The following is a 26,974-nucleotide window of genomic DNA, read 5'->3' as shown; positions in this document are numbered from 1 at the left end:
GCATTTCATCATAGCACAGCCCAGTGTGAAGGGAGGTGTTTCCTGAAGTCTGTTATGAGAGTTTGGAAAGTGTTTTATTGAACCTGTGTGTTTAAAGACTCTGCACTGGAGTCTAACCCTAATGTTCAAATGCTGGTTTTCTGTATATGAGAAAGCCTTTACTGTCCACCGAAAGCAAAATAATCAACAGTAAAAGCTGTCTCTAAGACTTCTGATAATAGCATATTTAAATATCACTATCAAGACAAGCAAAGACATTGTCAAACCTCTCAAGTTACTGTGTCAACAATTGTAATTAATACTACATATCCAACAATATTTTGATCCATTTTTTTATTACAGGTGATATACAAACAGTTCTTTGGATATGGTTTAATAGTCTACTACAGAATAGCGTTAGAACTAAATGGTAAATATTATGGCCACTTGTAGAATTCTTGCAAGCATGAGTAACAACAAAGACGTGAGTTTAAAGGTCAGACAGAAGTAATTTACAACATTCTGGACAAATCCAAACATGTTCAACACACAACAAGGTTGTTGACCTAGGATTTCAGAAGACAGTTAACCACTGGGCTAGTCCTGAACACCACCTTATCAACAGAATATGTATGATAAACAATTAACAAGCCAGCCTTTTGCATCAGAGCTTTCAATCCTCTTACTCTGTGACTGCTGTTCTCCCATCATAAACCACAAGTTTATAAAGTCACAAATTATGTTATTGTCATGGTTCCAGAAGTGAAAAAAATTGCTGACAGCTTAGAGGAAACACTGGAGCCAGCACACATGGGTCACATGGCAGTATGTGGCACTATGTAAGGAGAAGGAGAAATTTAATATTCTGTTTCAAAAACACCCTCTGGAGACATGAGCTTTACCTGCAAGTATGCATACAGCTGGCTGCTCAGTGCATAGACTGGAATTATGTCATCCTGTCTGATATCTGCTCATTAGTGCTGCTTAATCATACCCTGTCTACAGGTCTCCTTAACCTTAGCGGCAGCTCAAAGTTTCAATTTCCAAACATAAAAACAACAAGGGCAGCCCACTTCCAACAGAATGCTACCGGATTTCCTTCCAGTAGTTCACAATTTGCTATTTTAGTGCACTCTTCACAAAATGATCAATAAGTAGACATCTGCAACATCACACTCAGTGCAAAGAAGAATGATTAGGAATGATTAAAAGTTTTCCAAAAAAAACAACAAATCATGCAGTTTCCACAAAAACAAAGTGAAGTATAGTGGCAAGAGAATGCCTTACTAGTCTCACAAAGCAAATGCCTTTCATCAAAACAATTGAGTTTGGCAATTATTCCCACGTTAAACATTTAGCAGGAAACACTGATTTTGCTTTAACTATTCAAGTTCAGTTTCCACTGGTGGTCAATACATATTTATAGCCATTATGCTTTGCTTTTCTTCTGGATAGTGGGCATGGCTACAGTAAAATACAGTGTGTCCTCATGTTGTCCTATGAATGTGATCAAGAAGCCAGGAAATAAGGGGTTAACGTGTTCTTGTGCCAGAGCATATTCAGCTGAATTTTGGCATTCAGCAACACTGTCTGTCACCGAGACACAAGGATAAAACAACTAACCTTTCCAGGTTTTAGCTTATTTTAACGAAGCAACCAGCAGTTCAGGATTACAAACTGGCGTATTAAAAAGACAGAAATAAGTAAAAGGAGCTGATGAAGGCGCTGCGGTTATTGAGTTGTTCATTGGAGAGGCACTGGGCCCTCCTTTTCCCTCTCTGGCAGACTGGAATGCAGTGCAACATGTAGGAGGCACAAGCCAAAAAAAAAAACAAGGAGACGTTTGCTCACAAATGAAAAATGCTGCATTTTTCACCACTTCTTTACTTAGCGTGGCCTCCTTGGGAAGACTCACTCACTCAGCCTGATTATAAACACAGGAATAAAAGAATCTGCATGACTACCATCAGCTACTGTTTATGTGCTATAGTTCTGAAGCTTTTTTCTATTTGTTTGTTTTGGGCTTCTTTTTTTACAAATCCATAATCTACATATGACTGAAACCTAGACAGAAATAATTTACAAGTATGACTGAGCAAATGTGTGCAATTCATGCGCGATCAATCTTATAAGGTTCCATTATGATGTGACCACTTACTGATAAAGAGTAGAAGACTCATGTGTGCTGTGAGGGACTTAAAACTTCAGACATACTTTACTGGGTTCAACACAGATGAGACTCCATCCCCCACCATATTACTAGCAGCATGATCACAGCTTACAAACAATCTGCATTACTTCTCAGGACCAAAACAAAGCTATGGCAACCGCTTATCCCCTTGGCAACAGCATCTCCTCACGTTTCCCTCATCTTACCTTTTCAATCCAAGAAAGAACCAGTGTTGGTTTTTTGAGTAATAATACTGGTTTAAATTTCAGGAAATTGGAAGGCAATTTAAAAAAGGCATGTTGTTAAACCTGTAATTAAAGGGCTTTTTTAAGATTATATTGGATTAGGTTTGCTTTTGTCTGTGGTATTTTTTTGGTCGTCTTTCAAAAAACAAAACAAAGATAGCACTTATATATTCCACACGTGGGCTGCAGACTGACACTACGAACACTGAAGAGTTTTCTGTGTATTTCATTGAGAACAGAAAGCTAAATGAAGAAAAATTAGATTTCAAATGCAAGTCATGTTTGTGTGCAGGATACTCAAGAGATAAATCCAATAAGATAACTGTTGCTGGTTTTGTTCAGAAAATTACTGCTCCAGGGCATCAAAACCTGTGCCCATTAGGCCTGGTACTGACTCTCTGCTGAAACACAGAGAGTTGTTACAGAATCAGTGCTTTAACATCCAGGCTAAAATTCAGGTAATTTAAATAATTAAGCCCAATACCTCCTTTACGGCCGTAATGCACCAGTAATTTTTCTCAGGTAATTTACTAAGTGTAAATGGAACGATAGGTTTGAAATACGTAAGGCTTGAAACTGAATTTGAAAAAACAAAACAAAAGCTAAAATCTACTTTTTTTCCATACTTCCAAAGGACAGTACAATATGGAAATCCTTGTTTTTTATCATTTGCTTTTGTGAAAGAGTACCTTATATTTCCATAATTCATTTCATTTTTTTAACACTATGCAGCAGCTGTGTTTCGGGGATGCCAATGATTAGGAAAACCACACACAAAAAAATCAAGAGGCTGGCAAACGGGGAAACACGACAACAATAAGGTGACCACAGGAAGGCCACAGGCATCTCTGGTGGCACATAGAGGCACTGTATCAACATGCCGGACAGCAGAGAGAAAGGGGTCGGATTCGGTGATGCAAGAAGCTGAAGTCGCAAACACTCTCCAAAGCATTTTAAGGTTGACTTTGCAAAGGGACAGAAGGACAAGTACATACCCGTACCCGAAAGATTAAATGTTAAGCATCACTCAAAACTTTTAACCTCGGAAGAGAACTAAAACGCATCCACTCCCAAAATGCTTTTGATGAAGACGTCAGAACAGGAATTGTCTATGGTACGCTGCACACCACTGAGCACAGTCACGCTGAACAGTTTGTCTCCAGATTCCTACTCATATCCTGAACACTGCACTATCTCTTTAAGATTTTGCCTGGGTGTATTTAAATGGCCAGGAATGTTCTCAGGTGTCTCTCAACAATAAAGCCTACTCTGAACAAGTTATTACTCTGAAGCACTCAGAGATTCTGAAAACCAGATTGAATGACTGATCTTTCTTCTATAGCATTCAGTATCCCCTTCCTCTAAAAAAAAAAAAGACTACTGTGAAGTGTGCACCAAGTCACTTAAGGCGTACTGAAGTCTACCATAAAAAGAACTTTAAATGCCACAATATAGAAAACACTAAACATAACAGGATTTTTTGCTTGGCTAAGAATGCCCTTCGGACACACCTGCTGTACTCAATTGCCTTTTCTCCAAGCCATTTCATGCTAACCTGACCTCATGCCACCGTTTTATTGGCAGCTAGGAGGGTACTTTAATATTGTGGGAAACTGCTTCACACACATCTCCCATTCAAACCCCCTGGTCTTAACAATAGGTATTCACAGAGGGAGCAGAAAGGCAGGCTGCATAATGGAGCACCTTTGTCAATTATTAGAGGGGGGGGGTTATGCAAGCCTTAGGAATGCTGAAGTTCTGTAAACTGTGATGAGCAAATAACTTGCAGACTGCACCTCGGAGTAAACAAATTGAATGCCTTTTAGGTTTATGCAACAGAAAAGGCAAGACCATCCCAGCCCACATCAGATTATCACTGCCTCTGGGTTCAGTTGACAGTGGTTTAACCCTCTTTTAAAGCACAGCAGACTTAATCTATTACACATATAGATGTTATATTGCACACAGCAACAGCAATAAAAAAGCTGATTTTCCATCTCAGTTTACAGCACTAATCTGTTCATCTTTTCAAATACGCTCAGTAAAACTGATGAGAATTAGTTTTTTTTTTGCTTGCAATTTCAAGGAGCATGTAAAAAGTACACAGCCATGAGCACTGCATTCTCTCTGATTGAAATAATTACCTACGACATTCAAGCGGTAACTCAGATGCAGGTAAAGATCCTGGAATTCCATTTTATGCTGTAAACATCTCGCTAAGAGCTCCAGGTCTTTCAGCAACATGCCTATACAAGACTCCCACAAAACAGCCTCTGGCCATAAAGGATTTTCCATCCACAGATGAGGAAACTTCAGCTATCTAAATTTAGATACTGCAAAAGTGTTATATACAAATATCATTTGATCTGAAGCCACTCAGGGATGAAAAAAGAATAGCACTTCTTATTTTGTCATTCATTGACCAGAAACTACACATCATATAATAAACTTTTTGAATGAATGGATCATCCATCCATCAGTTTTCTAACCATTTCATCCCATGCAGTGTCATGGGGGAACGGAAGCCTATCCCAACAAGCAACGGGAGCAAGGCAGGATACAGTCTGGACATGACGTCAGTCAATCACTGGGCACACACAGACAAAGACATGTGCACACACTCACAACAGGGCTATTTTTCCCAGAAACCAATTCAATTAACCTATCAGTATGTCTTTGGACTTTGGCAGGGAACTGGAGCAACCAGAGGAACCCCACACAAATACATGGAGGACATAAACGCCACACGGATAGTAGCCCATATTTTTTATGTGTTGAATAAGGAATATATTTCCAGATCATGGTGTTACCAAACTCCTAATTCTGTTTTGTGTTAATACATTGTAAGCAAAGCAGAATTCAAAGTCTCGGATGGTTCAGCCCTCTAAAGATGAGAAATTATCATGGCTAACAAAGCTCACAGATATCATTTACCCTTTATTCAACGTAACATTCAAAACAAGTGCAAAAACGCAAAAGATTAATGCAAAAGTTACATTACCTAATGTGGTATTATAAGGATAACAAAATATTAGAAAACATATTAAACTCCTACCTGACAGCAAAGATTATTTTCCCAAGAATTCTTTACAAAGTCCTCATGATCTATAAACATTAACCCCTGCCTCCTGCTACTACACAGTTAGACATCAGTGCTTTCATTGTCATTTACTGTTCGTCTTTAATGCTGCTGTGTGAGAAATTCATCAGCCTTTCCTGACTGGCATAACATCCATAGCTTACCGGCTTCTCAAAGAAATATGATTTATGGCCTCTATTTGTAGTTAGGACTACAGCAGTCATGCATGTATTAGGAAGCCCGGCACACAAAGCTTTATATATTGTTGGACAGCAGCCAGTCCAACTGTAGCCAGAGCTACAGTATGGGAATGATAAAATGTCAATTAGACTAGACATGGTGCAACACCTTGTCAGCCATTAAAAAGCCATTTACCTTGAAGTATGTACTTTTAACAACATCCAAAAAGGATAAAAACCCAAACCAGGAAATTAAATAAAATACATTAGTTTGCAATTTCAATATTTTATTCCGACATCTGAAAAATGAATTAACCCTATAGTAAAAGATCCTTTGCAAAATGTTGTTACAGTATGTGTAAATAACAGATTATCAGAATGAGTAGCAATATTAAACCTTTTAGTCCGGCATACTGCACCTGCCCTGCATTCCATGACAAAATGGCAAATATTTTTCCCACACTTAATAAAAATGTTGTACAATTTAATGCAGTACAAACATTTGTAGTTTGTGCAACATTTCTTTTACATGAGTAGATATCTAACGCTAAGAACATTTTCTACTATCCTTAGGCTGGTTGTTTTATTACACTACTAAGTTATTACAAATTGTAATCCATCCTTAAGATGTGAGCACAGTGCTGCTCCAGGCAGGTTTGTTTGCACTCGTTATCTCAAAGTCCTTATTACTTGAAAATTGGTCTTAAGGACAGAAACAATCTCAAACACAGTAAAAAGGAAAAATACCTGAAGGGTTTCATATATTTTGCTATAAATTGCTCAAAAGTGTCCTAAGAACTGTCTCTTTGAAAAACTTGAAAAGAAAAACCATGCAGAGTTTAAAAGGTAAGGGTGAACAGGTCCAGTCAATTGTAACCCTGTTAATTCAGAGCACTGGTGAAACCCGACACCATGACAAGCCAACTTTCTCACAAGGTGCTCTGTGTGCTGGGAGAAGGGAAATCAGATTTTCCACTCACTGGAAGGCCGGGTTAACAATATTGTATAACATCTCAACATTAATCTAAATTCCTTCAGCGAACAGAGGTCGATTTCTCCTGTTCTTCTCCAACCGACAAAGAGAGAAGCTGCTTTGTACAAACCAGCTCATATACATATACATAAACATTATTTTCTAACTCGGCAAGTAACCCGAGTGTAAGACTATACAAGTGATCAGTGGCAAACAGCTAGCAAACACACAAGGCAAAAAAGCTAAAGGGTAGTTTTAAAGTGTACATTGAACACTTTAGTCAATAAGACAGGTGAGCACAAGCACATTGACTAATGAAGGATTATAGCTGAAAGATTGCTCATTCTGTTTTGCCCCTAAAAGTATCTTAGCAAATGCCATAGTGCTAAAATGTTGACAGAAAGAAAAAACTGATTTTGAAAATGTGTTAAAATGTGGCACTGGAATTAACATGACAATATGCACAAAAATGTCTGTACTCGGAATAAAGTTCACAGCTGTAGAAACAATTCAAAGGATCCTCTTTCAGTGCAAAATGTTTTAGATTGAAACAGCTTTATTCCCACCTAGGGTGTGGGAATATGGGTGTAACAGAACCCTCCCAGCACCTTTAGTTCAATGATTTCCCTCACGAAACATAAAAGTCCAAGAAAAACATGTACAAATTTTATCAATTTGAATTGCACTCTACACAACATAACTAAATATTTTAAAAAAAAGCAAAGATGTAGCACAGAAGTAGTATAGTATAGATGTAGTTCTTTAGAAGTTCAAAAAATACATTGAAGCTCATACGACCAAAAATGATCAAGATCAGCATGAAATAAAGTATTTTGCAATGACGAGAGATAGGCAAAGGCTCTTAATGACTGTTGAGATGCGGAAGAATTCATTTAAAATCCCAAGTCTAATGAAAGGACTCACTCAGAGTAATGATCATCACTCATCTTTCTGCAGCTTTCCACCACTTTTCGGACTCTTTCAAAAAATGAATTAGAATAAGGCTATATTATAAGAATAAGGAAAACGTCTTGACAGTCTATAATCAATTTATGGAAAAGTAAGGCTTATGGGCTGCGAACAGAACTCATAATTGAGGATATAGCTTATCTACCTCCAAGCAAATACCAATCATTCCTCTGTAAATGTCTACAACACTGGCACTTTTTCCAACCCAAGCTTTCTGCTTCAACATGTTAGACCAAGCAGCAAGATCAGCATTTATTTTTGTCTACAGGGGGAACATGTTAGTTCTTTGCAGCTGTCCCTATTGGGCACAGTTCACGTTTTTGTTCTGTCTTAGTCGTTCTTCAGACGTGATCAAGGACCTATTCATTTTTTTTAGGTCAAGCTGTACAACGTCAGTTCTGTAAACACACAGAAAATGTTACTTAAATGAAGGAAAATGTTCATAACAGCCTTTTGTTTCAGCAGCTTTCATTCTGGCCAGGGGCCACTTTCAAGGTGCTTTTCTGAAAAGCTGGACTATAGGAGATTTGCTCAGCCACAACTCCACCTGCCAATTTGCGAGGCTGAAGTGTTTAGGGGCTTCTGAATTGTCCTTGGTTTAGACAGAAATCTTGAGCATAACCGAATGTGCCACCCAGTAACTCCTGCAGAACTTAAACCTTGAAAAGAAAGGTTCAGCTGAAAATTGTACATGGCAGGTGGGAGATAAAGAAGTGTAATAATTTTCTGACAGAACAATCACTGAAGAGTAATTAAGCTTTACTGCACATCTCTTCAACTATAAATATCTTGTGGAAAAAAGGCCAATATCTTTAAAGGCAGGCTCTTACATGTGAAGTAACAGGCCTTTTTAGTATATTTCACTGTCGCTGTAGCAGAACTCTCCAATGACAAATCTGTGGTCTGACATGGAATCTGGAACACCATTACAAAGCCACTAGTTTCTGCTGAAATGTAGAAAGGGCTGAATAACAAGAGAACACTATTTCTCAAATGTTCCCTTCCTGTTTAAACACTTTGCCCGTGAAAGAAAATGTATAGCTGTCAAGCAGACACTAATTTACATTGTTAGGTTTTTGTCCACAGGAAGGCTTCTTGTACCTCAAGAGAAAAGGTGTAATTTCTATAACTTCTATCCAATAAGAACACAGTTGTAGAAACACTGTAGGTTAAATGGAAGGAAAGCAACATCATGCAGTGAGCTGAACAGGCAACATAAGCATGAGGGTGGTAAATCACTCCTTCTTTTGCAGACTTGAAGGCAGACAGAAGAAAAAAAATACTCAGGAGTAATTCAAAGGAGATTAGCATGTTGATCGAGAGGAGAGGATCCAATCTGATAACCATGGAGATCAGCCCCCAGTTGAGGAACAGAAGACCATATTTTTCAGCTGCCAACAAGTGGAATGTTGATCATACACTCTTGAAATTTTTCATAAATGTGAAAAGGAAATGTTAGGTCTTTCGACAAGCACACTGTGGTTCCAGCGTTGAATGGGATATACACTGAGAAACCACGTACTGTGCAGCTGCTGCATCAGCAAACTAAATTACTGAATGTCCCATCCTCCAATCACATATATCACCCTCTGAAACATGTACACTGCATGGGGATATATATACAGTTTATGGGTGTACACTCTCATGCATTTATACTGGTATGCAGGAGTAAGAGCAGAGGAAATGTAGATTTGAAAAACAGAGAAAAGAAGTATTTGAATGCCTGCTTTCACGGGATTCTTACACTTGAAAATTCAAATAATTAAAGGAAGAAAAAAAATAGAAATAAAGACATAAAATAACCAACTGTTCCGGATGACTGCCAGACCTCATCTGTTCAGTATTAGGACTTGACAAGCTGAAGAATTTCTTCTGCTGACGAACAGAGAAATGTGAGGAATGTTCGGGCACACCACCTTGGATGGATGTATCTGGCAATACATACCCAAGAAACAACACACATGCTGAAAGTGCCCATGCTAGAATATACTTGATGCAAGTATCTTTTTGCAAGCTTTCAACCAAAAGGTTGACAACATTTTAGGAACTACCCATACTGAAGATTATATACTTAGACATAGATGTTACTTATAACCTATTTGAACACCAAATAATTTCACATTGTCAGCCACAACACCTTCTACTTTTGATTTCACCAATAAAAACATCAGTTTTATTCCCTTATACTTTTCTTCTTATTGTACATTCATTTACAATGATTTCACACACTCTCCTTTACTTTCACTGCTAAATCCTGTCTCACTGATATTATTGACAACCATAAATGGACAGCATGTGGACACATGGACATGGTCCAATAAACCCACACCATGCAATCATACTAGGAACTAGAGAGGAATTCCGAAAATAACAACTGGAAACAAGTATTTTGCTTTCAAGAACTAATTGTTACAAACCATTTTCTACTAGATTTGTTACATCTTTAAGAAAATAAGACATTATTTCCATAAAAAAATAATGAAAGACTTCTACACAAATCTGAAGTGGTTCCAATATAAATTTAAGTTGTGCAGTTAACCTTGACTATATGCAGATATCTAGAAACACACTAAAGTAAAAAACCCAGCTGCACTCCTGACAGAAAAGAATTTGTGATAAGACAGCTGTTTTGGCTTCAGAAATTGACACTGTGTTATATTTTGTGCCTTTCTAATAAACACATACAGCCAGATGTTTCAGTGCAAGTCTTGAGCTAACCGTAGTACACTTCAACACACAATTGTTTTAGCCAGAAAAAAAATATGTTTTAGTCAACAGCTTTACAGTGTAAACCACTGTGATGCACTTCAGTTTTCTGTATACTGCTAACTGGAAAAATACCAGAAAGGAAACGGATCTTATCCTAACCTTCAGCTTTTTGTTATACCTCAAGGCATATATAGTGCTTTCGACAGACCACAGTAGATACCATCTGGTTTGAGAAGATTTTGCTACAATGTCTCCCTCTCATTAAAATATCTGTCATCTCTCCATACTCCACCAGAATGACTACACTGTAGTCAGGAGATACAGTATCATTTTCAGGATTCTTCGATATGTACCACATGATACCAAGCTTTCGCTTTATCAGAAAAATAAAACAAAAACTTGAATTTTATGAACCCAAAAAAACATGTTTTCCAAAAACAAGACAGTAAATTACCAATGCTCACACTTCAGTATTTCATTAACAGAAAAAAACATTTAGAGAAGGGAAAGAGCTGGAGGAAGCTAGAGAGAAGCAGCAGTTCAGAAAAAAGGTTTTGTTATGTAAACCACTCTGGAGAAATTCAGAAGTTTCTCTGGTGAATCGTTCGTGTCCAAAAAATTAACTTGTCCACAGTGCAGATATCACATGATTATCAATCATCAGCTTCTGCTTTCACTTCACCACTGAAAGCATGACAAAACTACAAGGGGACTCGAGGGAGTGAAAGGAGTGACTGATGAAACATGTTAATTAAAATAAACACCAACAGCGATACTGAGCAATGGAGGTTTGCTTTTTGGATGAAAAGCAAACTTGAGTCAATGGAAGATCCTCAGCTGCAGCAGCCATTTTTGCCAAAACTGAAAAATGTTTTCTAGGAATAACATGCTGCCATACAAAACTGGTAAACACTACGTCACAGTCATTATAAGGATGTAATAAAAACTTTCATAACACAGCGGAAGAGCTAAAAAGGCATTTTCCCCTCTTCAGCATGCTTGTAATAACTGGATGTATACACATCGTTAGTCATCCTGGAAATGAGCTCTTCACGCAAAACAATACCTCTTAACCCGGTGCTCTACAGTAGGATTGATTTGTTGAAAGGTCTCCACACAATGAGTCACTTTTTCCCAGCTAACCTTTCACGAACAGCTGGCTCATCAACAAACCATGGATAATCTGTCATGAGTGACGGTCAACAGAGAAAGAAACGGGAGAAAAAGAAAAAGGCTTCTTCAGGAGCAATTAAATCCTGTGTATAAAATACCCCCATCTTCCACAGAACAGTGACTGCCTACCTACAAAGACAAAAACTGAGATTGCTCTCCTGTCACAGGGCACTGAGTTTATTAAAAATTTGATTAAAAATTATTGTGTATCTGATATTTCCTGCCAAAGTTGAGGAAACTCTCCTTACAAAGGGGGTTCCTGAAATGCAATGTTCTTAAGAATAAGACCACTGTTCCAATGTTTCATGAGTAGTCTTGCTCTTGCCTTGCCACTTGTTCCCTGTGCACGACAGTCACATAATCAAGATACCAAGACTTGGTCATACCAGTATACAGACTATAATGTGCTTGATTTATGTTCACCATCTCATTTCACTACTGTTCATTTAAAGCTTGACATATACAGAGATATAGTTCTTCCTCTTAAGGCCTTAAGAACATAAGTACAGTTGAGAAATGAGAGAAGGCCATTCAGCCCATCCAGTGTGTCTGGTAGTAGAAAATTGATCCAAGGACCTCACCCAGCCATTTCTTGAAGGAATGCAGTGTACTAGCTTCAATTACATGGCTGGGCAGCTTGTTGTCATGGTTCCTGCTTGGAGCAGTAGTGTGGAGTATTGGTTAATGGTCTGGGTTCAGGTCCCGGATGGGATAGGGCTATAACTCCAGTAAGTACCCTACTGTGTGGATACGTTCCAGGCAGACATTGTGAGAATTTGTTTTCGGTTGACCTCTGTGGTTAAAAGAAAGGATTAAAAACATTTACATCCACTAGAATAGTGTTTGCAAATGCATTTGAACCCAAGTCTGAATTTATGTGCCGATAATGAACGTATCATTTGCATGTCACCTATCACATCAAATATCACAGCAAATATGTCAATGGAGTAAATGTATCTGTCAGATGCTACAACTCTCTTAAGTTCTTAAATGCCACCAAGACACAAACATAAGCTTATATATTTGATGGCCATCACATTAGCCATTCTAAATTCTGAATCAAGACGTGTGGGCTCAACACTTCTTTACTGACAGGTCAGACAGCTTAATTTTCCAGACTTAAACCATAATTCAGATTGGATTTCAGTTAATCCACTCACTTTTTGAATATGTAACAAGGTTAAGTAAAATGATATTGTAATCATACAGAAACATGAACTACAGAGGTCAGGGTGACATGACATGTTGCAGAGATACAGTTGTGCAAGCACCTCGAGCTGCCACACATACAGTGTGACACTGCTGTCAATAAAACCTATTAAACTAAAAATATCTTCAATAGGTTAACAGAATACCTACTCTTCAGATTTATTTAGTAAATATATGATGCATTTATTAGATAAATTTGGTTTTCATTCTCCATTTAAATAGCACTAATTTCTACACTCACTCTGGACTTGTGATGCAATGAGGGAAATGTTCCCTCCAAATACTTTTCTATTCCCACACATACACTGCTGGCCCAAGTCTACACAGGTTTGGCTAGCCACTGTATCCAGGACTAATGGAAAACCTTTTCTCTTGTGGATTTTTGGCAAACGCTACATATACTACACAGTAAATAGATGAGGTGTGCCCCTACTGGACCACATTTCAGACCCCACGGAGTGCCATTGTTAAATGTTTTAAAATCAGATTCATGATTCTTTATATACAGCATCTTAACTCAAATGAACAGGGTATTTCTTTGCCAGAGGACTCCAAATAAAGCAAGTTCACTGGACAGATAAGCAGTTCGGAACCGCCTCTGCAACTTGTCATTATCTAAATGCCACGTTGTTAAGCACTTTCTTTTCCAAATTCATTCACACAGGGAGCATTCCAAAAATCTCAATTTTAAAACCTTGGTTAGCAATACTCGTGTTTATCTAGAGCCCCAATTTGTCTCTCACAATGTTATCAGAGAACCATGCCACTGCAAAACTTGGCAAACTTGAGCCCCTAGCAGGGATGGGCACAGGAAGCCTGTAAGATAAACCCATTTTCAGAAGAAGGGAGGTCTTTATGAAGAGAGAATGTGCCAGTCGACTTTACTTCCAAATGTCCTTTGAAAACCTCGAGACGCATGCATGCAGCCATTATATGAAAATTAAGCAACAGCAGGCCGTTGAACAATGCAATTCTTTCAAAGTAGAACAGAACAACTTTCAGAGCAGAGGGCTGAGCTCTGGTCTGAGTGTGGTTGGCAGGAAGAGGACTATGGGCAATGCCATTGTGCTCTAGGTGTGGCTCTTCTCCAGGAGCTATCACCCACTGGACAGTTGCCCATTTTTGTCTTAACTGGCTTTCTAATGCAATTGGGTCAAAAACTCCAGCTGTCAATGAATGGCATTAAAATAGACTAATAAAGAGGACTGCTCTCCATTCTTCCAACATACATTAATCCACCAAAAAGACCTTTGTCACTTCTAATGATTTTGACCTCATGACACATCAGAGCACCAAGCCAAAGGAGCCCATGATACACTGCTTAAGTAACAGAGTCATTTCAAGGTAATCACAGCTTATTTGCTAAGGAAAATCCATCCAGTATCAATTACAAGGGGTATGTTTCTACAATGACTTTTTTTTCCAAGCGATTAGAAATGACCATAGGACAATGCTCACATAAAGATTGATCATTTAAAAAGCCATCTTAAAATTAAAAAAAAAAATTAGGGTAGGCCCATTTGTATGTTAAAACCTGGTCAGAGACAATAAAAGTTCAGGTAAATCACATTTGAGTTTTTAGATTTTAAAACACTCTTCCACAGGTTGCTAATAGGAATCATTATTGATTCCTGTTTCAGTAATTTCTTAGTAATGAGATCTCTGCAAAGACACTGCCTGAGTTTTTGTAACCCATCACTAATGGGGTCAGGCAATCAGAAGTCAAGAATATTTTAAAAACTACCTGCTATCCATTGTCTGTTTACAGGTTGTGTTGCATGTCTTCTTGTCAGAAGTTCCTTGCTGAAGTCACCACTCATAAAATCACAACTTTTGAGCACACTCTAAAGACAGGTATCTTATGTGTCCAGAGCAAAAAACAACCTTTAATACAATTCTAGCATAAGCCAAATAACATCCTGTGTACATGTATAGCTAAAATGCATAAAAATGTCTTACATATTTCTAGATCATTTTACTAACAACTTCCAAAATACTGCTGAAAGATTGTTTTAGGGGACTACGTAATATGTAGCAGGCCAGATAACATAATGATCCTTTCATATCGGTTCCCTATGGAAAAGACCCAGTGGACATGGCAACCCAAGAACAGTGAGATTGTAAGAATTTAATTAGAGATGGACATAGATATTAAGACACAACCGGCACGGCTCTATATACCCAGTCCCTCCAGCTTCACAGCAGCAGCAGAAGCAACATGACGTTGCCAAAAACTCAATCCAACCATCTGGAGTTAGACTAGGCAAGAGGCCAAAAGGCAGTAAATCCACTTAAAGTCCCTGCCACGTAGCCATTATACAAGCCGGAGAGACGACTCGACAACTTAAATAAGGGAGCACAACTGCAATGCAGTTCTTCCAGGTGCATTAAAGAGGAAACAAACTCAAATGTGACCTGCTCGCTAATCATTTGTTTTATTATGGCTTTCGAAAAAAACCCAACCTTTTCAAGATTTTCTATTTGAGGCAGTTTCAAACAGTTTTGGTATATCTTCTTCACTTTCAGCGTCTTTAGAATGAGTTAAACTGCCTCAGGTGTGGGAAACATATATGTTTCAGGTTTGCATGCTGCTTTTTTCTATGAGGAATGGACTTCACTGTCCTTAACACAGAAGACAGCAGGGGGACCCAGCCAAGAGCCAAGTAAAACGAAAAAGGGGCTACTGAGGGAGAAGAGTTGCAAATAATTATTTTCCAGTCCAGTGGTCTGTCCCTTGTCCAGTGTACAGGCTCTAAGGGAGAGACACTGGACCAGGTTGCAAAAGGGTCAAGGTTAATGAGGTGAGAGAAAAGACCCATTCCTCATGGGGAAGAAGGGAGCAATTTAGCAAAGCCTATGAAACCTAATGCACACCTGATGAGACAACACTAACAAGTGGGGAACACATGAATTGAACACGGATAATATAGCCTGAGCTAAGAAACAGCAACCATATCCACCATTTCCTCCTTCCTCGTGATCCAGAGACAGCAGGGTCTCAAAGACATTTTTAAAAGTAGTATCTCCTGATTATCAATTTACAAATGATCTGACGGTGCTTTTTTAGAGGAAAAAAGACTGAATAGCTTAAATATCATCCTGAAGGAAGCAGCAAGTCTGTGAAGCTGGATTCATGACCTTGCAGGCCATTGCTCTTGAACTTGTTTTTTTTTTTTTCTGGCCTGCTGAGCTTGTCTTTTGCTTCTGCCTGACAGGAAACAATCTCACTCCCATGAGCACAAGAATATGAGTCATTTCGCTTCCAATTTTTCTGATTTTTTTTTATTTTAGAAATCAAAACTGATTTTCCTGTTGCACTAACTCCAAAACAAAAATCAAGGAGGGTGGAGGCCGTGCAGTGAGCACTTATTATTTACAGATCTAAGAAGATATATCTAAGAAGCACTTCTGAGGTTTGAGTCAGCTCTTGAAAGACTTTTCCATGTCCAAAACGTGCTCGCAAATTATAGAGCATAAACAACACTGAGTTCATCTCTTTTGATGCAATGTGTTGGCTTACATAAAGAGATGAATATAAGCAGGGGTGTAAGTATCAGGGGATAAAAGGAATTTCTATTTTGTTTAGCACAGAATACACAATAGACATTACAATTACCCAATAGACACAATACATTTTACAAGTCCATAACATTTTAGACATTCTTGCACTTACATCCTTTTAATCTCAAAGAAGGAATCAAAAACCAACAGGTGAGCCTGAAGATATTAGGATCTACAGTATAGGGTGTGCAGATATAAACCCAGGTATTGCATTTTGCATTTGGCACCTGAAGTTCTGTGGGACAAAAGAGACCTGAAACAGAGCAAATATCTCACTTCTACCCCATCTACACCAGTGGTTTCAGATGTGGGTTCGTCATTTTGAAATGAACCTTTTTACTTTTGTGGCTTCCTCAGCATTTCTGAGACACAGGGATGTAACACATCAGAATAGCTGGGTGAGCAGATTTGCTGAAGAGTCCGCATATAGAGCTTATTCAGCCCTTTCTCTACTAGACAGTACCAGAAACTACTGTAAGTACCACCATCTTATTGTTTTAAGTCCACAATAAGTTTCCTGGAACTTTTAATTGCACAATTTAGTAACTAGCAGACACATGGTAATTGCTTATAAAAGACCTGAATAATTAATTTTTAAAAACCATGTATAAATCACACATTGCTACCTTCAATTAAACTGAACAAAAGAAAAAAATTCAGGTCAACACATTCCATGATAACACTTTTTAAAGAGGGCATCGATGTAGTACAAAGAGGAAAAAGATATTGACCTCCTAACTGAGGAAGACCATAATCCACATCCAAATCTCTCAAGGATGTGAATGATGAGCACCTGCAAAACCAAACCAGTACATTCTGAAATATGTAGGTTTAGCTGCCATTTTGTTTTTCACTTGTAACCCTGGGCAAGATTTCAATACAAACCTGTATAGGTGAAAGGCTTTGTCCTGTGTATCAAAGCAAATAATTCTGGATCACATACCCAGAATGAACACAAAAGTGTATCCTGGCATAACTGAAGCTTTCTCGCTGTAAAGCTCACATCAAGGTAGCCCGATAGGGCACATGGTCTTCCCACTCAAAATAAAATATGGCCTAAGCAGAGCTGCAGTTGTGTCTTTGAGACCGCAATCTCAAAACATCCAGGTTCTTGGCAACTCAGAACATCATTTTAGAGATGGTAAAAGGACCTTAGCTTGTTCCTGCTAAACTGTCCCACATGGCTGAATGCCCTCTAAGAGGCCAGCTCAGTTTATACAAACATAACGACTTCCTCCTCACTGCACACAAAGCCTTTAAGCAGTCCCTGTTCCTCCTACGGGGGTCATTCAAGGAAAGTCAGGCAACCAGCAACAGTGAGCTCTCTGTGTAAGGACAGTCAAAAGTCCACTTACTTCAGAACTATACCTACATGGCTTCTCACAAAATGAATGTGTTTATATGAAACCAGAGAAGGCAGTTTGGACGGAGAACTCCAGGCTGAACTAGGATACACTGTAGGGAGTATATTTCTTGCTTGGACAGGGAACACTTGTGAATTCTCTAGAAGGACCTGGAATTCTGATACTCCCTAATCAAGAGGCTCCTGCCAAGACCCTCACCAGGACAAGGAGACTAACAACAGATCGATTGATAGTTGTTAAGAAGTTTTACAGTATCTACCCATTATGATAAGCACACAACTAAAACCACACAGAGAATATAGAACACTGTACAGATTAATTAATATTTCCTCAAAAAATATTTCTGAAAATGTCCTCACATTTCCTCCTCTGTCTTTAAATTTCTTTATTATTTAATTTAAAATAGATTTTAGGCTCTCATGATGCACGCATATAGCTAGGGGTGTGAAAGCAGATCCTAGAAACTTATGGGGTTTGACTCATTGGTTTTAGATGAGAAACATGACAGTGACAAAGACACTATACAGTAAAAAACGTGCGGTCCTTCAGATGAGACATAGAACTGAGGTCCTGACTTGCTGTGGTCATTAAAAATCCCAGGGCATTTCTCAAGAACAGTAGGGGTGTTAACCCTAGCTAAATGTTCCTCCTTGGCCTTTATGAATCATGGCCTCCTAATAATTCTGACCTTTAAATTGGATTCATTCCTCTGTTCTCCTTTCCACTGAGAGCTCATGTGTGATTAGATGTGCACTTTGGCTGCTGTCACATCATCCAGGTGTTGGTGTTGGTGGAGGGGAGTCCTCACTACTTGTAAAGCACTTTGAGTGCAGTATCCAGAAAAGCGCTATAAAACTGAAATAATTAATTCCAAAAACTGTCAAAACTCATAAACCTGAAGCAACCACACGCACTTTGTAAACTCATGAAAACAACAAAATACTTCACATATCAAATGTGTGTAGAACACGTATAGCTGCAAATGTGAAACTGGTGGCAGTTCACTGAAAGTTTCAAAATTCAGACACTTAACCATCCCAGGCAAAGTATCCCAATACACCCCCACCCCTCACCCACAGTCTTGTAGGTCAGCAGGTCACATTCCTCACTTCATTCAGGCCTCAAGATTTCACACATGAGTGGGGAGGGGGGGGGGTTCTGTGGTTTTAATCATTCAAAGGAGGACCTACTTTAAGGCAGGGAGGAGTGAAAAAACAACAGGAAGTTACTGTGTAGACAAAAGCTGGGCTGCAATAATGTGAACCAGTGCACTCATCTCAACTTTCACCGTGTGGGGGCGCTGTGGAGCCAACAATTCTTTCTGGGACCTAAATGGGTGAAGGGTCTTCGGAAAGTCAGCAATTAAAAGCTCAGGCACTAGTTCAAAGGGAGCCAATAAAATGTGGTTTTGCATAAAAATAAACACTTCCTCTCAGGCCCTCCTCACAAACACTAATTCAACATGCATGCCTGAAGCCATAGCTAAGAATATAAAAGACAAAGAACTTGCAATTGAGGAACACAGCAATGCTTAATCTTTCCAATATTAAAAGCTGTTAGGTGACTCAGTTTTCTCTCAGGATACGGAGTTTAATAAAGTGCCTTATCACTGCGAATATTAATGACCGTATTAACACTGGGAGAGAAACAGCATCTTCCCTATTTTTGCTTTGGTTAATTATATCGGTTAGTGTTTGTTATGGTAAAACAAAAGTAATTTTAATGACTTTACAACAAGTTAATACCTTTGGTAATTATAAATCAAGGTAGCGTCTTAAACTGCCAGTCTCCCTCAATCCTCAAAACATTAAAGAATCCAATCATCTCAAATCTTTTGTTAACAAGCTGCCAATCTTGTGACTGCTACAGTGGTAAGCTGTACAAAGAGGGTTCTTTCAATAAAGAGTCACTGTTTTCAACTATAATACAGCCTGCCTGACTACTTGCTTGTTTTGGAGTTCAAAGGGCTTCCCCATCTTCCTTAAGATAATCAACTGTCAACAGCAAAACAAACTGCAGAAAAGCCAAAGAGCACTTAACACATTACAGTACAATGCTATGCAAACAGGAGAGTAAAACAGTTTCCACTGGAGCTACCCAGAACTGTACATATAGTGTAAGCAAGACCTTCCTCCTGAACATAATCTTTTACCATTTTCAGGCTTCCTGCTGAAGTTTAGGACTCCTAAGCAGCTCAACTAGTCCAGGTGCTTGCCCAAATAGAGATTGACCTCTATCGGGGAGGGGAGGGAGTTCAGAGGATTACATCTCTCTCTCCCCACCCTCCCTGAACAGTAATCACTGCTGTGACGGGAAGAAATTACTGCCAGCTCTAAATTGAGTGGAAAAATTCAAAACGCTTTTCAGATATATAGATAAGTTGTTGTAATTTGCAATTGACATTTTTTTTCTTTTTTAGAATTAGCAAATAATGATTGATCAACAAAGAGGGAGGGAGACCATGGCAATATCTGCCATTGTCCGTTGTTCAAGCCGGGTGCCTGTGGGACAGCATGCATGAAGAGGTGGAACAATGCAGTGCTCACAGACACCTCTGCAAGCTGGAGAGTAGGAGTGACGGGAGTCACTGTTAGAGAGTGAGCCGAGGACACCTTGAACAGCCCCAGGAACATACCGCTACCTGGGGAATCCATCACAATTAGCATGTACACTCTCTAGACTCAGCTGTGTGCTGTAAGCACCAAGGGGTCCAGATGAGGAACTTTCCTGGCAGATAAACCAGAACAGAAGAAGGGCTCCAAACAAGAAGGGGCCTTTTGGCCTATTAAACTTCAGGCTATTTTGAGTGTATTTTAATCCATCAAGGAAAAGAACTTTCATTCAAAAAATGCCTTCTGTTTGTCAATCAAAGACTTTAGAAATACTAAAACACAATATAGCAAAAAAAATATCCTGGTATCATGTCATTAGTGAGCCAACTGCTAAAGCAGCTTAAAATTATTAAAGGTTTATTTGATGTTTAATGAGCTACAACCTTCCACTTCCAAAATCTTAGAGTCACTAGGTGTTATCCAATGTCATGTTCGGTAACAGCTCGACCTTAGGTTTTAAACATTAAGAGTAAGAGTAATTTTACTGTTGAGGAACCTCAAGGGATAAACACTGAGAAAAATGCACCATTTGCACTTAAAATATACCAAAAATTGAAATAAACCTGCTTTAGTGCAACAGCTTCAGCCACCTCAGATTTAACAACGAGTCACTTTTACAGTCCATGCCTCTGGCTATGACATCATCATTGTAAAAGTAAGTGAAACCCTGTGAAACACTGTACACTTAATTGAATCTTTTCTTTTCTATTCCCCAACAGAATTTCTATATCACGTTTGCTTCCGACATTATTTGACAGCTTGCCCTTACAATCAGAATCAGATGTCTTATCTGACAACCACAAAAACACAAATAAGAACCAGAGGCTCTATATTTTCTTGGAAAATAAATCCACGTTTTTAAACAAGGTACAAGTTTTGGCCAACAATGAACTGACAATGAAGACTTACAGGAGTGGAAGCCTTTTTTTCTTTCCTAACCCAGTAAATACTAGTAAACACCCATGCTTAGCTTTAGTGGTAAAATTATTGAAAAATGACCGATTTTATCATAAGTCTGTTACCGGATAACTTTGACGAAAATAAAACTGCAAACAAGCAGCGGCAGGAGAGGGGCGAGAAATGCCAGATTAAATCATTAAATCATCCCAGTAGCTGCACTGTGTCAGAAGATTTGGAGGAACATGGACATCCTGAAAGAAAGAAAGCTCCACAACTGAGCAAACCTTGACCACACAATGGACAAGATCTGTAACCATGAGGCATCGACAACAAATAATACTGTTCTAGTTGCCATTAGTGTTTCCAGTAGTTTGTCTAAAAAACTGATGTGCGTGACAGAACACTGCCCTCGATTACAAAAAACTTTCCGGCAACCTACAAAATGCCAAAATTTCCAAAACATTGGATAAGGAAGATATGCCAATCTGTTTTCTACAAAGTACATAAAATAATTGAGGCCAGACAGTGACTTTGGGTTGGCTTATCTCCACACTTTTATCTCGTTCTTCTCAACTCATCACAACAAGCAGCAGGCCCTGCCTGCGCTGTCACACTGGCACTTACCATCTCAGAGATCTATCATGCTCCCATATGTGACAGAACATTTTTTTCCCATAATTCCAGCAGCATGTTAAAGGAATGCTGGACATGCAGCTGCACCTCTATTGAGGCTTAAAATCCTCTGAACACTTGAACAGGGTTGATAAACCATAAGTGTGAGAGTGAAGCTGTTTATCAATGTCAATGGAAAAACTGGAAAACTCTTCCCATGAACAGATGAAATGCATCTTGTTCCTTCCAATAGATGCACATATGCTTTTAAAGAGCTGGATTTAGGAGGTTGCTTGTTAAGAATTGATCACAAGCCAACTGAGTGCTGCCCTTAGAAATACAATCCACGCATAAAAGCACAGTAGCTTGTGATGTTTGTCCTCAAATCCCAGATTCAATGTCTCACTAAGGCATATCTAGAATCCTATTTGTTCAAATGGCATCAGTCTTAACTCTTTTTTACTGGAATAATAGTTCAAAAGACACTCACTTCTTGACTAGCCTTCACAGAAAAAGGTCAAAGAATCCCATAAAAACCCATACAATAAGCTGCTTATGAATGTCAGCTCAGGGTCTGTGAGAAAGGGATAGTAATAAGGATGCCGGATTCTGTCCCACACTGACTTCAGACACAGAGCTGTGCAATTCAAACTAGAAAAAAATGAGATCAGTGTTCTCCTTTGCAGTAGCTCTGTTGTGCCTAATGGAGAGGGGAAGAGGCTTGGATTGGTGATAAGATCCACATTGTTAATGCCCACTATCAACTTGCTTCAAGAGCCAGAAGATATCACTGGACTCGTGAATTTCTAACACATATCATTCGCCTTTTACTTAATAGCACTGAGCTCTGTAAGCCATAACCATGCTTAAAAGAAAATCTTCAATAGAAAGCACACAATTCTCAAAGTCATTATGTTCATGCGTTGTCTCTTCATCTTTTAAAGGAAACCATCTTGTTCAGAAGATGACAAATATATGACTCCAACACCCCAAGTAGCATTCCTGCTTCCTTGTTGTTTTTGGTGGCCTAATATCCCATTAAAATTATATTTGCAAGGCATAAACAACTATTATCCAGCCTTGGAGATCACACATCCTTTAAAGACTTTCCATGATGTGTCAGGCTTAACTGAGAAAAATAAAAGATGGTAATATATTTAAAGATGCCTAAAAGCTACTTTATAAAATAATTCAAATACCGCAAAACAGGAATTTAGATATCTGTCTTCATCCATCTTATCAGCAATAATGAATGAATTACCACCTTATTCATTAAGATTGGAAAATTTTATTTTTCCAAAGGCAGGCATTTTGCTAATTACTTGGAGATTTTATCATTAACATTCTAGTTAACATGACCACAACACATGCTCCAAAAACCTGTCCCCTGGGAACTAATCTCTGGTAAACCAAATACTAACCCCATGACCTTACAAAAAGACAAGACAAGAGGAACTATAATAGATTATTATGGATGTCTGTGAAGAATCAGACAATTAACACCAATTTATTCCAGAATTTATATCAGAAACTAGCAGAATACTAATTTCCTCTCCAAGACAACACAAATTGAAAATATAAAAACTGCCAATTAATAAAATGAGAAATGCTACATGACAAAATAGTATGGAAAATAGTGTGTAAAAGAAATGTTAGAAAATATTCTCCCAATTATGACAAGATACAACAATGTAGGTATAATATTATATATAATTCACTCTTTCATTTACCAAAAAAGACTGGGAAAAATCTATCTCAATATTCAAAAGACCTCTGTAATTGTAACCAATCAGTACCTCAATATTTTTGTTGTTGTTGCTTGGAAACAAAAGAGCTCTATTTTAATCAAAGGAAGATCAGTGTAATTCAGCCGGGTTTACCACTGGCAAGTTGCCTACATTCCTGAAATTAAATTTGACCTCAAAGTGTTCTCAAATTAAAAAATAAGGGTGTCAAATTACACTTTAACACACCTCATTTTTACATAGTGACTTAATACTGCATCTCACACTGTGCCACACAGTACTCGGTCCCAAGCACAAATGCCCTCATCCTGTGATTAGCACCAGTAACTCATGACTGAGACAAAGAATATAGCACCTAGTGACAAGCAGTTTCCTTCCCCATGTACACTGAGAGAGTCTGTGTGCTGTGTTCTTCACACAACTTGAAAACTTTTTAACATACTAAACAGTCATGATAAAATAACAGTGCAAAACCTTTGTACAAAGAACCAACTGGCCTTTCAGTAAGCCCATGCTGCAAATGCAGTATCTTAAAACATGCATTTGAGACTAGATATAACTACTTTAACCACTGTCAATGTCCTTGTTTCATATAGGGTATGCTATTAAAACGTTATGGTTAAATAACCAACTTTAAATGTGCAGATATGTCAGTGTTATCCAATTTTAATAATTATTGTGCATGGATCCAAATTACTCTTTGATTACTCTTTACCTCAAAGATGATATGTAAAACAGAAATAAATTACTTGAACAACTGAATAGGTAACTGTCCATCTTCCTTCATTCTGTAGTGGTTTCCTAGTCCTACAAGACACTGAAACACTTCCAAAAAGAAAAACAGAAAGCTGTGCTAACAGGAATGTATTCTTCAAATGTGTTCATTCGCCATATGATACATCTATCCACATAACCAAGACAACATGTCTTCAGGTGAGCAACAAGAAAAGACCAGCCAGAGCAGTTTTCAGTTCAAAGTCTGGGGGTCATTCTGAAGCAAGAATAAAAATCAGAAAGTGACCTCTGAACTAATTTCAGCAACAACACTTTCTGTGAAGTATTTACAGAAGGTTCTCTGTGTTAAATACGGTCGAGACTTCAGAAGACAATTAATATAAAATGCTTTCATACGAGGAGACATATGGAAATGAGCTGGCACGTTGAATCCCTGAGGTTATCTGAACTATAGAGTAGATAGCCTTTCGCAGTTCACGATGCAAGCATTTTCATACCACATTTACGAATAATTTGAGCTTTTACACGTACCCTAATTCAAGCTCTTATCGAAATGATTATGTGCTTGCATATGTAAAAGTCATGATGTTGACTTAATGTACGTTGTTTCCCGATTCCCATGTTATCCATGCATGGCCATTAGGAACATAGAAAAACAATAGATTATTTTTAATTGATACCTATAGCCTAATTTATGGTTAATTCGGTTTCCTCTTTATAAAACAAGCTCAACAGAAAAGTAGTTGCATGGCTCAATACATGGTTGTTCCATCTGCATTATCTATTTCCAGTTTACAAAAATAATCTCGGAAAACATTACTCTGCTATTTGCTCCAAAAGAGACAATTTCATGTTTTCGTTGACTACTCATTGTCAGCTGTTAAGAAAGATAGAGACCGAAAATATTTATATGAAAAATAACCAGCTCTACTTTCTTCGACTTCTCTGCAGTGGAATTTCATCTGACGTCATTTATTTGGTATCGAATTTCTCCCGACCATGATAATCTACTTCTTTTTCTCCAATGTGCCCCCTGGATCCAGACATGTTTTAAAGACTTCAAACACACCTTCAGGCTATGAATTCCTGAATAAATGTGTCTTTCAGAAGCGCCTCACCTGAACGACATCTGGCACGACCAAACCCTCAAAGAAACGTGTCAAAGAAAATTCCTTAAGATCTCCACCAGTTTCCCCAATGCCAAGCAAATACCAACACCAAACCCCCACCCGTGTTTTTTTCTTTATTTTCAAACGTATTCGTCTTACTTTGTAAATAAAAAATATCAACCACTACAAAAGGAGATCAAATGCGATCTCAAAGACCTGCTTGGTTAAAAAAAAAGAAAGTACGAAGCAAATCTCAATTCTCTTCAGACAAAGAGCAGTTCTAGAATTGCAACGTATTCAATACTGAAAGTCTGATCTCACCTACTTCAACCCAGAAAATCTCAGACTTTCCACAGACAACAGAAACGTCGTTCTTTTCAGCTGTAACTTGACACAGGCTCTCTGGAATACTAGGGCATGATGGAGTTGCCCCTTCAAGTAAACTCTCAGTTCGCAAATACGAAAAAGTTCAACATCCGAATTAATATTGCCGATAGAATACATATCTTATTATTTTGGATACTGTAGAAATTTTGTTAAAGAGTGTAATCAGTATAAGAAACATCTCAGTAAATAGAGGCTATCCGCATTCTCGTTAACGCCTTCTAGATGCACAATCTCTGATTTTCTTTTTTATTATTATTATTTTGTCAAACTATTACTTTTCTGTAGTCGAAAATAAAAGCATCCCAGCGCTAAGTACCATGAACTGTTACAAAGTTAACAACTTGTCTTCGGGAATAAACATTTCCTCTCCCTTTCATAACAAAATGGTTAAGCGAAACAATGTTACAAAACTCTTGCGCACTAGACTTTTCACACCACAGCTCGCTATCAAGGGGGAAAAATCTGACTTGGAACAGGGTCTGTGGGCACATCGCATGAAAATACTGAGCATTCCCCCCAACGTCTTCTTTTAAAAAAAAAAAACAGTCGTACATATTTAATAATGTCGAGTAAATACGTTAGAATCGTTTTTCAACCCAGCAGAGCGCAAAGTTTCGTTTTCACGAAAGACGAGTTTTGCTTTTTATTTTCGGCTCAGCCTACCGGCGTCTTTTCACTCCAGACACCACATCTCAACAACTTTATAACTTTAAAAAGATCTGCTATCTTTCGTCCTCACTATAGAAATGATACCGTGTATAGCGTGCAGTTGATAAAGGTGTTGTTTTTCTTACCTTGCTGCAATAAAATTATCTTCAAAGGACAATAGATCTCCCACTTTTTCTCCAGTTTAAGATTTTGGCAATTCCCAGAGTATCTGCCCACCGTAAAATCGTTCAGTAGGGAATTCCTCCATGAAAATTAACTCTCAACGCACATGGGGCAGAGGACCCGCCCACAAATGCCGTATAACACCGAATATTTCCACGCATCTAAACTCACTTCTTTTAAGTTATCATAAATACTGGAAAATAAAAGCTAACATTTTCCGTGTGAACTGCAAGAATAGATATTCTCATTGGAAACACGCTAAAAATAAAAGAAATGGAGACCTTCCGTCATGTGCACAAACAAATTAATCAAGGATCTGGTACAGGTATACCTGTATAATACAGTATATGAATGTACAGTATGTATATATGTTCAAACACACAAGCCTCCATGTATAGCACGAGTGTGCGTATCTTCTGCAAATGAATGTAAA

The 26,974-nt window shown here is 38.3% G+C and overlaps 1 protein-coding gene across 1 annotated transcript in view; it reads right to left on the bottom strand.

The window, feature by feature from the left end:
- The window catches only part of fndc3ba (fibronectin type III domain containing 3Ba), a 166,330-nt gene extending 139,704 nt beyond the window's left edge, over positions 1–26,626 (bottom strand). Inside the window, exon 1 of the mRNA XM_069197403.1 lies at positions 26,505–26,626. The gene's annotated coding sequence lies outside the window, so the exon portion shown is untranslated. The remainder of the gene's footprint in view (positions 1–26,504) is intronic.
- Between the last annotated feature and the right edge of the window lie 348 nt (positions 26,627–26,974).

Source organism: Lepisosteus oculatus, chromosome 13 (genome assembly GCF_040954835.1).
Source record: "Lepisosteus oculatus isolate fLepOcu1 chromosome 13, fLepOcu1.hap2, whole genome shotgun sequence".
Lineage (NCBI taxonomy): Eukaryota > Metazoa > Chordata > Actinopteri > Semionotiformes > Lepisosteidae > Lepisosteus > Lepisosteus oculatus.
The sequence above is the reverse complement of the archived record's forward strand: the minus strand, read 5'-3'. Positions and strand labels throughout refer to the sequence as shown.